Source organism: Thunnus maccoyii, chromosome 17 (genome assembly GCF_910596095.1).
Source record: "Thunnus maccoyii chromosome 17, fThuMac1.1, whole genome shotgun sequence".
NCBI lineage: Eukaryota > Metazoa > Chordata > Actinopteri > Scombriformes > Scombridae > Thunnus > Thunnus maccoyii.
The window spans coordinates 3,582,442-3,595,987 of record NC_056549.1 but is presented as its reverse complement, the minus strand read 5'-3'; the positions used below and the strand labels follow the sequence as shown (position 1 = coordinate 3,595,987).

General features: G+C 37.7%; 1 long non-coding RNA gene across 1 annotated transcript; it reads left to right on the top strand.

The window, feature by feature from the left end:
• Window positions 1-1,142: 1,142 nt before the first annotated feature.
• On the top strand, window positions 1,143-1,486 carry LOC121882168. The gene is made up of 3 exons (XR_006092021.1): window positions 1,143-1,255; window positions 1,342-1,370; window positions 1,456-1,486. It is a non-coding gene; the product is annotated as an uncharacterized LOC121882168 (long non-coding RNA).
• Window positions 1,487-13,546: the final 12,060 nt, after the last annotated feature.

Genomic DNA, 13,546 nt, shown 5'->3' with positions numbered 1-13,546 from the left:
ACACTGTATAAAACAAGCCTTTATTTAAATTAGGTAATTTTAAAGTAATTCTTCAGTGTTTTTCATTTTTTTTGTGCAGATTTAAACATTTCTTTAACATTCTAGCAATATTTTATAGCGAAAGGCTTGAAGGGGCCACGGCTGGGGACCCTGCACAGGGGCCTCGACGGGCGCCCCGAGAGCCTGTGCTCCCCTGCGTTGTTGTTGTCATCGTCATCGTCGTCGTCACTATATAAAAGTTAAACCCTAAAATTTTCAGGGATGAAATTAGTTTTCCATATGAGTCCAAAGAGCATTTGTTTTTCAAGTGTTTGTTCCCAAGAGCCTTATAAAGCTAACTCAGTCATCATTACAGAGTAAAACCTCCAGAGTTCTGCTGACGTTGAACCCACATTCACCCCAAAACACTTCCCTCTTAGTTCGTAGAAAAATATATTTAGCTACAATGAGGAACCAACAATTCTCAAAACACTAAAATGTCGACATCACCATGAAGTTTTCAGCTGTATCTCGTCGCCGTAACAGCTGCATAACTGCATTTACAACTCAACGTCCTCAGTCGTCCTCCTCCAACCTAACAACCAAACCAATTACTGTTAATCTTCATACTTTTCTACTTTATACAAATGAATGATAATGTTGCTCCGTAACTGCTGGATGTGGAAATGAGCAACTGTTTGCTAACAAGTTCACTGTTCATGTCAGTGTTGTGTTCACTTGTTTCTGTTGCCCTCAAGTAGCCAAAAATCTCAGTTAATACATGTTTAACATACATGTTACAGATCACAACAAGTGATATTTGCTGTGTTTATTGGATTATATATAAAATAAACATTTACAAAATATTTTTCATCAATTCAAATTTAGAAAAGAAAAAATCCAAACATTTCAACAACAGAATGAATACTGTACATCTAAGCATGAATTTCATCCTGATGAGCGAATGAAACTGCAAATTCTGATTCATTTATGTTATATGACACATATGATACTTGTTCAACTCTTTTATTTCCACAGCAAACACAAACATGCTCCTTAAAATGTTTGAACTTTTCCAAAAACTGTTGAATGTATATTGGAAAGGAAAAAAAAGGTTTCTACTCTTTTCTTCTAAAACTAAAACTCTTCACTGACACATTTCTATATTCCACAGTTTGTACAGTTTGTTCTGCTCTGAGCTACATAATGTTGGTGATGCGTGTGGCTGAACTCCTCCTCATCACTGTGATTACTGTTCTTCTCTTCAGAGCTCGAGGTGAGAAAATTCAGACCAACATTTGTTAAGTTTAAAACAAACTGCAACTTTAGAACTGAGATGTTACTCTGTGATTTATTTTCCAGGGAACCAGAGACCACCTGATGACAACATTGTGAGTTGATGTGTTAAATCAACTAATAAAGTCCATGTTGCTGTGATGCAGGACTGTGAATGTCTGACTGTTTGTGTTTGTGCAGGATTTAAACTCAGTAAGAAGCCGAACTCAACCTAATCTAACAAATTTGAAAACTAGACTACCGGTAATCTCCACCCAAACTAAAATAACAAAACCCAACACTCTAAACCATGTTGAAAAGAAAACTAAGAGAAGAAGAAGAAAAATTCCCCATAAGCCACTGCTGCTGTCAGTAATCAGGTGTGTGTCCACACCACCCCTCAGGTTCCCCCTTTTCTCTCATGGAATAATTGGCTCCAGGTGCTTCATTTCTACAAAGGAAGGCAGAGGGAGAGAGAGAGGAAGAGCACCGGAGAGAGAGAACAAGAGAGAGAGAGAGAGAGAGAGAGACAGAGAGAGAAAATACTCCCACAGTCAGTGTGCAGTATTGCACCTACATGCCACACGTAACAAAGCCTCAAGCTGTGGAAGTTACTGCTTCACTATGATGACTGTTAATACATTTCACGCAGCTTAAATGACCAAAGTAACCTCTGCAGTGTGCATATAGCATGAAAAACCTTCATATTAAATGTTAAGCTGCCTGAACTGAAGCTCAACTAAGTATAAACAAGTTAACTCAGCATCAGTATGTATTAACGTGCACTGCTGGAGTCTCAGAGACCTCAAACCTTCCAGAGATTAAAGTAGATTTCAGCAGAAAATTCCTCTTTGTCTTTTCATAAAGTGTTGACTGTCTGTTCCTGTGAGCTTCGTGTTTCTGATTCTTATCTGGTCATCATTAGAGGGTAAAACCTCCAGAGCTCTGCTGCTGTTGTTTCCACATTCTCACTGAAACACTTGACACACCTCTCATTTCTCAGAAAAACTGACCTCAAAGATACAATGAGGAACTAACAGGTCTCAGACCACTAAAACATCATCTTATCTGTTCTTTTACAGCTGCTACAGTATCACCATGTTGCACCATGTTGAGCATCAAGAGTCAAAGTTTGACTCTTCACCTGTCTGTTCATGTGTGCTGTCAGGCGTCACCATGAATCCTGTCTGTTTTCTAATAAACACTATCTACAGAAAAGAAGAGCTGCATTATTGCAAACATTTATCTTAACTAACAATCTGCACATGCTCAACTTCCTCAATTCTTATCTTCTTCCTTTCAGGAGGTCAGACACGTCATCGTCACAAATGCATCATGGGACTGGACACAGTGTGCACTTGAGACAAAATATGAGCCTTAATATACAGTAGTTTGCTTCTTACAGCATCAGATTGCCTCAATGTCTCTTTTAAAGGCAGAAACATATTCCTTTGTCTTGTAATCAGTGACACATAATCATGTCTCCATCCTACATGTTCATCCTGTTCAATCTTTGTCAGGCTGCTGTGACCTCTGACCTCTGACTGTCGGCAGCTTCTGTTATTGCTGATCAAAAACGTTGCATCACTGTGGATGAGACACAACTAAATGTTACAAATGTCAAAGTAAAAATGAGTTTTTGACTGTTTGGATGAAAATACAGTAAATCCAACAGCTGACAAAAGACTAAGTGTCACTATGAGGAAGTGACATCACACTAACTGCAGGAGGTAGATGCTGTATCTCTCCACAACACAAACTACTTTACAGACTCTGACAGTTGAGAGCGTCGATCTCTTGTTCTGAAGATATCGACAAAGAAGGATCGTGAAGCACGATGGTTGAATTCAGATGGATTAACATGTCTGTCTGTGTGTTTTCTAAGAAGAGTTGCGTTACTGCAACCATTTATCTTACTTAACAGTCTTCATCCGTTCAACTTCCTCTTCTTCTTTTCAGGAAGTCAAACACGTCGTTGTCACAAATACACCGTGGGAACGAACACAGTGTGCACTTGTTGAATCTTACTATGGTTTAATATGGCTGCTCTGACTGCAGAAACATATTTCTTTACCTTGTGATCCGTGATTACATCCCAGTTTCACAGGATCTTTGTCAGACAGCTGTGACATCTGACCTCTGACCTCTTTAGTGCTGCTTACCCGTCATATTACTGATCAAGAAATGTGAGTCAGTGTCTTGTCAGTCACAGTGAATAAGAACTAAACTGTCAAAAGTAAATATGTTAATTAGTTTTTGGTTGCAAAAGAATTCAGAGACAAAACTCTGATCAGTCTGCCTACATACAGTCCAGACAGTAAGTATTTGGACATTTACAGTTACAGTTACTACTCTAATTAAAGCTGAGACTTGGTACTTTAATGCAGTATTCATTGTTTTATTACAGATTGAATGTGCTGAAACACAGAGCCTGAAGAACATAAACTGTGTAACTGTCCAAATACTTACTGCCTGGACTGTACATGCAGCAGAGTGAGGAAGAGGAAGTGACACACGTACAAATGACAGGAAGAAGATGCCTTACTTCACACATTACTTTAGAGACTGCGACAGTTAAGAGAACCAGAGATCGATGAGAGAGAGAAGCAGGATGGTTGAATTCAGACGGATTCAAATGTTGTTTCTGATACTGGTGCTTCAGTTTCCAGGTAAGAAAAAAAGATTAATTTAGTATTTTATTAACCTTCTTAAATTGAGACGAGTATGTTGTTAGTTGTTAATATGTTGAGTTTAATGAACTGAAAACTGAAGATGAGACACATTTAGAAAGTTCTGTTGTATCTAAAATGATCCTCACACTAACAATGAACATGACAGTCATATTTCTATTTATTTCAGTTAATTGTTCATATTCCTCTCTCATATCTCTCAACAGACATAACTGGACAATATTCCTCCTTCACTGTTAGAGATGGAGATGAAGTTACTTTGTCTTGTGAAAATGTGTTAAAGAATCAGGATAAATGTGACAGTACTACCTGGCACTTCAGTAGTTCAAGAAACATAACAGCAGTAGAGCTGATTAAACTTGGGCAGATTGGTGAAGAAGCCAAAGCTAAATCAGACAGACTGAGTGTTACAGCGAACTGTTCTCTGGTTATAAAGAAGGTCACAGTTGAGGATGTTGGTCGTTACAGCTGCAGACAATACAACAAATCAGGACAACTACAAGGTCAAGACTCTCAGGTTCATCTGTCTGTTGTTACCAGTGAGTATTTACATCATAATGTTTTCAGCTCAAACTGTCTTGTTAGAACAATATACTGAAACATTACAATAATTATGATTACAGTGATGAAGTTAATCTGACTCTTGTTGTCTTTCTCTCACAATATCTCCATTTTCACCAGTGACTGAACATAAGAACAATAATGAGGTGACGTTAAGCTGCTCTGTGTCGACATATGGACGGTGTAGACACAGAGTGAAGTGGGTGTATCAGGGTAAAGATGTGAACAAAGATAACAAAGACTTGAAGACATCACAGTCTACCTGTTCAGCCACTGCCTCCTTCCTGACTTCTCATTTTATTTACACATCAAATTATAAGTTATTGAAGTGTGAAGTCACAGATCTCAACAATGGAAAAGTGCAGCTGTATAACTTCAGTCCTCAGTTGTCCGGTGAGAAACCAGGTGAGAAGATTTAAAATCTGTTTAAAATCACTTTATTCTGATATGAAAAATAACAAAACTGCATTTATTTATTTGATGTATTTTAAGTTTTAGGTTGATATAAATGTTTCTCATTTAGTCACAGCAGATGGTGAAAAATGTGTTTTTGTCTCATTTTAAAGTTTGTTGGTTTTTGTTATTTAATCTGTCAGGTGTGGCTGAAACAACAACAGAACCTGAAACAACGACATCAACAACACAAGCAGGTGAGCAACAAAGTCACTCATATGTATTCAACATTTTATTCAATGTATTCAACCACTGCTGCCCCGGCAATATGTGAAAACAGCTGTTTTCTAGTGTAAATGTAGACATTCTTTCCCAAAGACTTTTAATCAGTTCAAATTGCAAAAAGTGTATTGTGACACATGATGACAGAAAAGTGCAGCTGTTTATCTTCAGCTGTTGGACCACAGTTGAGAAAACAGGTGAGAATATGATGAGCTGTTTAAAATCACTTCAGACTGATGTAAAGATTTACATAAAATATTTGTGTATTTTATAGATTTGAAGTTTTAAGATGATATTCTTTCTCATTGAGGTACTGCAGATGATAAACATGAAGTATTTTCTAATTGTATAATTTCTGGGCTACAATTACATCACAAGGTAACTCAACATTTTCTGTATGTTTCTTTACAATATCTCTCTCTGTTACTTTATTTGACTAACTGAGAAAGATGAAGCCTCATATTATCTTCCAACCCCGTCTACTATAAATTACATATACTGTATGTCATATACTGAACACTGACCAAGCACTTTATTAGGAACAACAACAGCTCTGCCATAAATTCTTCTTTTACAAAGTTTATATAGTTTCAGTTTTCGTTGACATTGTCAGAAAGGTGATAATTCTACTTTATGTTAATATTTAGTTCATAGTGGATGGTGATGTACTGGAGTGTATTATATTGAAAAGTGTTCCTAATATTTTGTCTCCCTCATGTATGTTAATGTGGTGGAAAAATATTAGGAACACTTTTCAATATAATGCACTTTTACCTTTAAGGTTCCTGTGTTTGTGGATAAATCGGTGCCCGTTGAGGGCAGGAGGTGATGAATTTTCTCTCTAATAGTTAGAATTTTATCATTAAAGAAGCTCATGAAGTCGTTACTACTGAGAGTTATAGGAATACATGGATCAATACAGTTATGACTCTTTGTCAGCCAAAGTGCTGAAGAGGAACTTCAGACTGTTTTTATTCTCTTCTATTAATGATGAGTAATAGGCGGCTCTGGCCTTACAGAGAACCTTCCTATATGTTTTAAGACTATCCTGCCAGACTAAACGAGAGTCTTCCAGTTTGGTGGAACACCATATTCTGACAAATGTTCACAATGTTTGCTTTAATTTGTGTTGTTGGGAGTTATACCACGGAGCGAACCTCTTATATTTTATTATCGTCTTTTTTAAAGGGGTGATGGAGTCGAGTGTTATTCCCATTATCCTGCGGCACTACAACAACATGATCAATTTGGGAGGAACTAAAGTTAACATAAGAGTCCTCTGTTGTATTGAAACATGGCAGTAAATTCAATACTGATGGAATTGCTTCCTTAAATGTAGCTACAGCACTATCAGATAGACATCTAGTGAAGACATGTTTGTCTATTGGCGTGTACTCCTGTAACAGGAATTCAACAGTTATCAAGTAATGGTCTGATAAAATAGGATTTTGTGGAAAAACTATTAAATGTTCAATTTCGATCCCATAAGTCAGATCAAGATCGAGGGTGTGGTTAAGACAGTGAGTGGGTTTATTTACACACTGAGAGAAGCCAATTGAGTCTAATAATGAGATAAACGCAGTGCTGAGACTATCATTATCAACGTCCACATGAATAGTAAAATCACCTACTATAATTACTTTATCTGCACTAAGGACTAAGTTTGATAAAAACTCTGAGAATTCAGATAAAAATTCAGAGTACAGACCAGGAGGACGGTACATTATAACAAATAGAAATGGACGTAAAGTTTTGCAGGTTGGGCAAGAGAGACTAAGAACAAGACTTTCTGATGAGTTATAATTAAATTTAGGAATAGGGTTGATAATTAGGCTTGAGTTGAAAATGGCTGCTATCTCAAGGAAGGTGAGTATTAATATGACTGGGGGGAGTGGATTCATTTAGGCTGACATATTCTTCATGACAAAATAAATCAATATGATAATCTGAGATTAGATTGTTTACTAATACAGTTTCAGATGACAGAGATCTAATGTTTAAGAGTCCACATTTAATTCTCCTATTGTCTTGTACTATTACAGTGGTGGTGTTGATTCATTACATTTTTATGCTGAATCCTCTTCTGTTTATTTTAGATTGAATTGATTTGAGTGGTCGGGGGACAGACAGTCTCTATGTGGTTTTGGGTGGGTTACAGCTCTAATGGAAGCACAGAGAAGCGTGTAGGACTGCAGCTCTGCCTCCTGGTCTCAACTCTGGGTTGTCATGGTTCAGGTCTACTAATAAACTCAGCCATATTTCAAGATATGAGAGCAGCTCCATCCAAAGTGGGATGTATGCCGTCTCTCCTAATCAGACCAGATCTTCCCCAGAGAGTCGACCAATTATCATCTAGTTTAGGATGGTGTGAAACAAATGCTTGAAATGTATATAAACTACCATTAAATCCAGCTTCTGGACATGAACCATCAAGGCATATATGTGTAACCATGGCAACATGCATGCGCACGTTACATGCATAAGTTACATGGGTTTTCCCCAAACAATCAAAAAGTGAAAAGCAGTTGAAACGTGCTTTGCTGTGCTTGTGTCTGTATATTTTATCAGTTTTTCATTAACAGTGATGAAATGTGAGCACACAGTAAATATCTCCCCTGGTATATAAGGCTCCTCTTTTTCTTCCTGTTTCTACCTGTCTGTCATTTTTCATAACATGAGGCCCAACTGCAGTCGATATCATAATATCTTCTTGAGCTCTTGAACCCATAAAGAGCAGCAATGTGCTGCATAACTTGCATAATTTTACAAGTTGTTTTTCTCAGAATGTTTTCTTGTTATATCAAGAAACTGAGAAAATATTTTATGTCATGGTGGCAGCAATACACTGCTGTACAAATGCAACTAGTGAATCTTTTATTTCCATGGTTTTTATTTCCACAGCTCACATGAACCTGATTATTAAATGTGACAACCTGCCAAAATATTTCAAATGTACATACTTCCTTTACTGTCATGTTGTTTCTCTGATTAATACTCGTACAGATTGTTCTGCTCTGAGCTACATAATGTTGGTGATGCATGTGGCTGAACTCCTCCTCATCACTGTGATTACTGTTCTTCTCTTCAGAGCTCGAGGTGAGAAAATTCAGACCAACATTTGTTAAGTGTAAAACAAACTATAACTTTAGAACTGAAATGTTACTCTGTGATTTATTTTCCAGGGAACCAGAGACCACCTGATGACAACATTGTGAGTTGAAAATAACAACTGAACTGATGTATAAAAAGACAAATGTGTACATTAAGAGACTGTAAGTCAGTGCAGGACTGTGAATGTCTCACTGTTTGTGTTTGTGCAGGATTTAAACTCAGTAAGAAGCCGAACAGCGAAGCGTTCTGGTCCAGCAGCCAGTCAGGTAAATATCTGATGGTGCGTTCAGGTTCTGCTGACTCCACTGTGACCTGTGTTCAGTTTTAAAACTTCAACAGTCAGCTGGGAGGAAAATCTGGGAGTTCAGGGCTCTTCTAGGGAGTAACAACTTAATTTATTTGTATATGTTAGATTATCTGTGATTGTGTTGAATGTGCAGCAGCAGAAACATAAAGGTCAAAGAAGTAGGGTTGTGATTTGTGAGTTTTCAGTGTGAGTGTGTCAGAGTGGGTTTCTTTGTGTTGTTTTTCACAGGAGCAGAATGATGAAGATGATGGTGCGGTGAACTATGAAAACTTTGGAGAACCTTCTACTTCTGTCAGACTCCACTGATCAACGACTTCCACACCAACATCAACTCACCAGAGAAATGACTCCCTTGCTGTTATATCATTAATATGGTCTCAGTTTTACATGAGTAGTTGAATTCTTTACATAAAGAAAGAATCATAAGATCACTTTGAGATTTGTATGTTTTGTGTGCTGAGAAATTTTTATTTTTAGTCTGACTTGGACAACAATATTCAAATCTGGATTTTATCTCTTGTTAAGAAGCTGTGAGTTTTATTAAATGTCTTTTCCTGCATTATTTCTCAAACTTTTCTCACATTTTAACTCATTTAACTTCCTTAAATCTGCTTCAAGTGGAAGAATTTAGACTTGACTTTAAGACTTTCGTTGCTGCTTTTTAAGCTGCAGCAGCTTCAGATCAGTTTCATGTTTAAGTTTACAGAAGAATTAATTTTAACTTTCATTTATCATTGTTAACATGTTTGTCAGGAAGCCAACATGTGTTTGGTTTGAATGAGCTTTGAGTCTTACTGCAGTCAGTAACAGTCTTCTCTTTATTATATCTGATGATAATATAATATGCAAATAAAGAAATATTAACCACTTAATTCTACATTGTGTTGTGTAATTATTTCATGCACTAACAGTGTTCTGACTGATAATGAAAGGTGGATATTCTCAGCTATAGACGTCCTGCTTCTACTCAGACTACAACTTCCCTTATCTGTCTGTTCTTTCACCTCTAAATCTTCCCTCTGTTCACACTTGGATCTAAAATGTTTCTAAATACAAATACACTCAAAGTTACCTTTGAATGCACAGAAATCCAATAATTCAATCTACATTCAGCAGTGTTAAAGCACATGACGATGCATTGTGATCATAGGCTGCATATAAAGACGGACGGAGCTGGTTTGATTTTATTTATTTTGACTTTATTACTTGTTTCCTCAAATTTTTAGACACACTGACACCAAAAAGGTCAGCAATAATAATCAAATGTTCCTTCGTGTAACGATGGAATTTATCAAGGCTAGGCTGCGCAGCAAACTCTTCAAGATTAAACTCCATCAGAATCCAAGTTCAACCACAAAACCAGAAGAACAGGTCAATTACAGCCCGATACAAAATACACACACACACACACACACACACACACACACACACACACCAAATGTTGCCCATACAAGACAGCAGCACACAGTCAGTGGCGTCCAACACACGTGTGCGTAAAACTTTACTAAACACACACAACGTATGCACTATCAAACAACTAGCAAACGAAACAATGTATCAATGCAACACCCCACAGTGTCAACTATGTATCCATTAACACTTGGAGAGGCAAAAAAAAAGTTATAAAGACACAGTTTGTAGTCAAGAGTAACTGTGCTGAACCAAAACGCACAGTTACCACACTAAGGTGAAACAAACAAAGCCAACAACAACTTACCTGCACTCTGCGTTCAAAACAAGCCTACAAAAGCAACACCAGTGTGACAAAACGTTTAAACGAGCCCCCAATATGTTACGGCCTCACCAAACAAAGGCTCCCCCTGGAGACCGAAACATAACAAGGACGCCAAAACCTCTGCTTTAACAACAGCCATTTATTTTTCAACTATTTAACCTTACTTAAAAGGTAAAGAAAAAAAAAACAAACAAAAGGAGATGAAGATCCCAGCCAAAAAGAACAAAAGATGGGAAGTTACTGGACCAGCCACGCCATGGGCCGTTGCACCCAGCTCATTCCCCTACCTATTAAAAGAAAAGTGTACTCAACCTAATCAAAACCAAACCTGAAAACTAGACTACCGGTAATCTCCATCCCAAACTAAAATAACAAAACCCAACACTCTAAACCATGTTGAGAAGAAAACTAAGAGAAGAAGAAGAAAAATTCCCCATAAGCCACTGCTGCTGTCAGTAATCAGGTGTGTGTCCACACCACCCCTCAGGTTCCCCTTTTCTCTCATGGAATAATTGGCTCCAGATGCTTCATTCCTACAAAGGAAGGCAGAGGGAGAGAGAGAGGAAGAGCGCCGGAGAGAGAGAAAGCAAGAGAGAGAGAGAACAAGAGAGAGGGAGAGAGAGAGAGAAAACACTCCCACAGTCAGTGTGCAGTATTGCACCTACATGCCACACGTAACAAAGCCTCAAGCTGTGGAAGTTACTGCTTCACTATGATGACTGTTAATACATTTCACGCATCTTAAATGACCAAAGTCACCTCTGCAGTGTGCATATAGCATGAAAAACCTTCATATTAAATGTTAAGCTGCCTGAACTGAAGCTCAACTAAGTATAAACAAGTTAACTCAGCATCAGTATGTATTAATGTGCACTGTTGGAGTCTCAGAGATCTCAAACCTTCCAGAGATTAAAGTAGATTTCAGCAGAAAATTCCTCTTTGTCTTTTCATAAAGTGTTGACTGTCTGTTCCTGTGAGCTTCTTGTGTTTCTGATTCTTATCTGGTCATCATTAGAGGGTAAAACCTCCAGAGCTCTGCTGCTGTTGTTTCCACATTCTCACTAAAACATTTCACACTCATTTCTCAGAAAAACTGACCTCAAAGATACAATGAGGAACTAACAGGTCTCAGACCACTAAAACATCATCTTATCTGTTCTTTTACAGCTGCTACAGTATCACCATGTTGCACCATGTTGAGCATCAAGAGTCAAAGTTTGACTCTTCACCTGTCTGTTCATGTGTGCTGTCAGACGTCACCATGAATCCTGTCTGTTTTCTAATAAACACTATCTACAGAAAAGAAGAGCTGCATTATTGCAAACATTTATCTTAACTAATAGTCTTCACACGCTCAACTTCCTCAATTCTTATCTTCTTCTTTTCAGGAGGTCAGACACGTCATCATCACAAATGCATCATGGGATTGGACACAGTGTGCACTTGAGACAAAATATGAGCCTTAATATACAGTAGTTTGCTTCTTACAGCATCAGATTGCCTCAATGTCTCTTTTAAAGGCAGAAACATATTCCTTTGTCTTGTAATCAGTGACACATAATCATGTCTCCATCCTACATGTTCATCCTGTTCAATCTTTGTCAGGCTGCTGTGACCTCTGACCTCTGACTGTCGGCAGCTTCTGTTATTGCTGATCAAAATCGTTGCATCACTGTGGATGAGACACAACTAAATGTTACAAATGTCAAAGTAAAAATGAGTTTTTGACTGTTTGGATGAAAATACAGTAAATCCAACAGCTGACAAAAGACTAAGTGTCACTATGAGGAAGTGACATCACACTAACTGCAGGAGGTAGATGCTGTATCTCTCTACAACACAAACTACTTTACAGACTCTGACAGTTGAGAGCGTCGATCTCTTGTTCTGAAGATATCGACAAAGAAGGATCGTGAAGCACGATGGTTGAATTCATATGGATTAACATGTCTGTCTGTGTGTTTCCTTAGAAGAGTTGCGTTACTGCAACCATTTATCTTACTTAACAGTCTTCACACCTTCAACTTCCTCTTCTTCTTTTCAGGAGGTCAAACACGTCGTTGTCACAAATACACCGTGGGAACGAACACAGTGTGCACTTGTTGAATCTTAATATGGTTTAATATGGCTGCTCTGACTGCAGAAACATATTTCTTTACCTTGTGATCCGTGATTACATCCCAGTTTCACAGGATCTTTGTCAGACAGCTGTGACATCTGACCTCTGACCTCTTTAGTGCTGCTTACCCGTCATATTACTGATCAAGAAATGTGAGTCAATGTCTTGTCAGTCACAGTGAATAAGAACTAAACTGTCAAAAGTAAAAATGTTAATTAGTTTTTGGTTGCAAAAAACTCTGATCAGTCTGCCTACATACAGTCCAGACAGTAAGTATTTGGACATTTACAGTTACAGTTACTACTCTAATTAAAGCTGAGACTTGGTACTTTAATGCAGTATTCATTGTTTTATTACAGATTGAATGTGCTGAAACACAGAGCCTGAAGAACAAAAACTGTGTAACTGTCCAAATACTTACTGCCTGGACTGTACATGCAGCAGAGTGAGGAAGAGGAAGTGACACACGTACAAATGACAGGAAGAAGATGCCTTACTTCACACATTACTTTAGAGACTGCGACAGTTAAGAGAACCAGAGATCGATGAGAGAGAGAAGCAGGATGGTTGAATTCAGACGGATTCAAATGTTGTTTCTGATACTGGTGCTTCAGTTTTCAGGTAAGAAAAAAAGATTAATTTAGTATTTTATTAACCTTCTTAAATTGAGACGAGTATGTTGTTAGTTGTTAATATGTCGAGTTTAATGAGCTGAAAACTGAAGATGAGACACATTTAGAAAGTTCTGTTGTATCTAAAATGATCCTCACACTAACAATGAACATGACAGTCATATTTCTATTTATTTCAGTTAATTGTTCATATTCCTCTCTCATATCTCTCAGCAGCCATAACTGGACAACGTTCCTTCTTCACTGTCAGAGATGGAGATGAAGTTACTTTGTCTTGTCAAAATGTGTTAAAGGATCAGGATAAATGTGACAGTACTACCTGGATCTTTGTTGGTTTAGGAAACACAGCAGCAGTAGCGCTGATTAAACTTGGGCAGATTGGTGAAGAAGCCAAAGCTAAATCAGACAGACTGAGTGTTACAGTGAACTGTTCTCTGGTTATAAAGAAGGTCACAGTTGAGG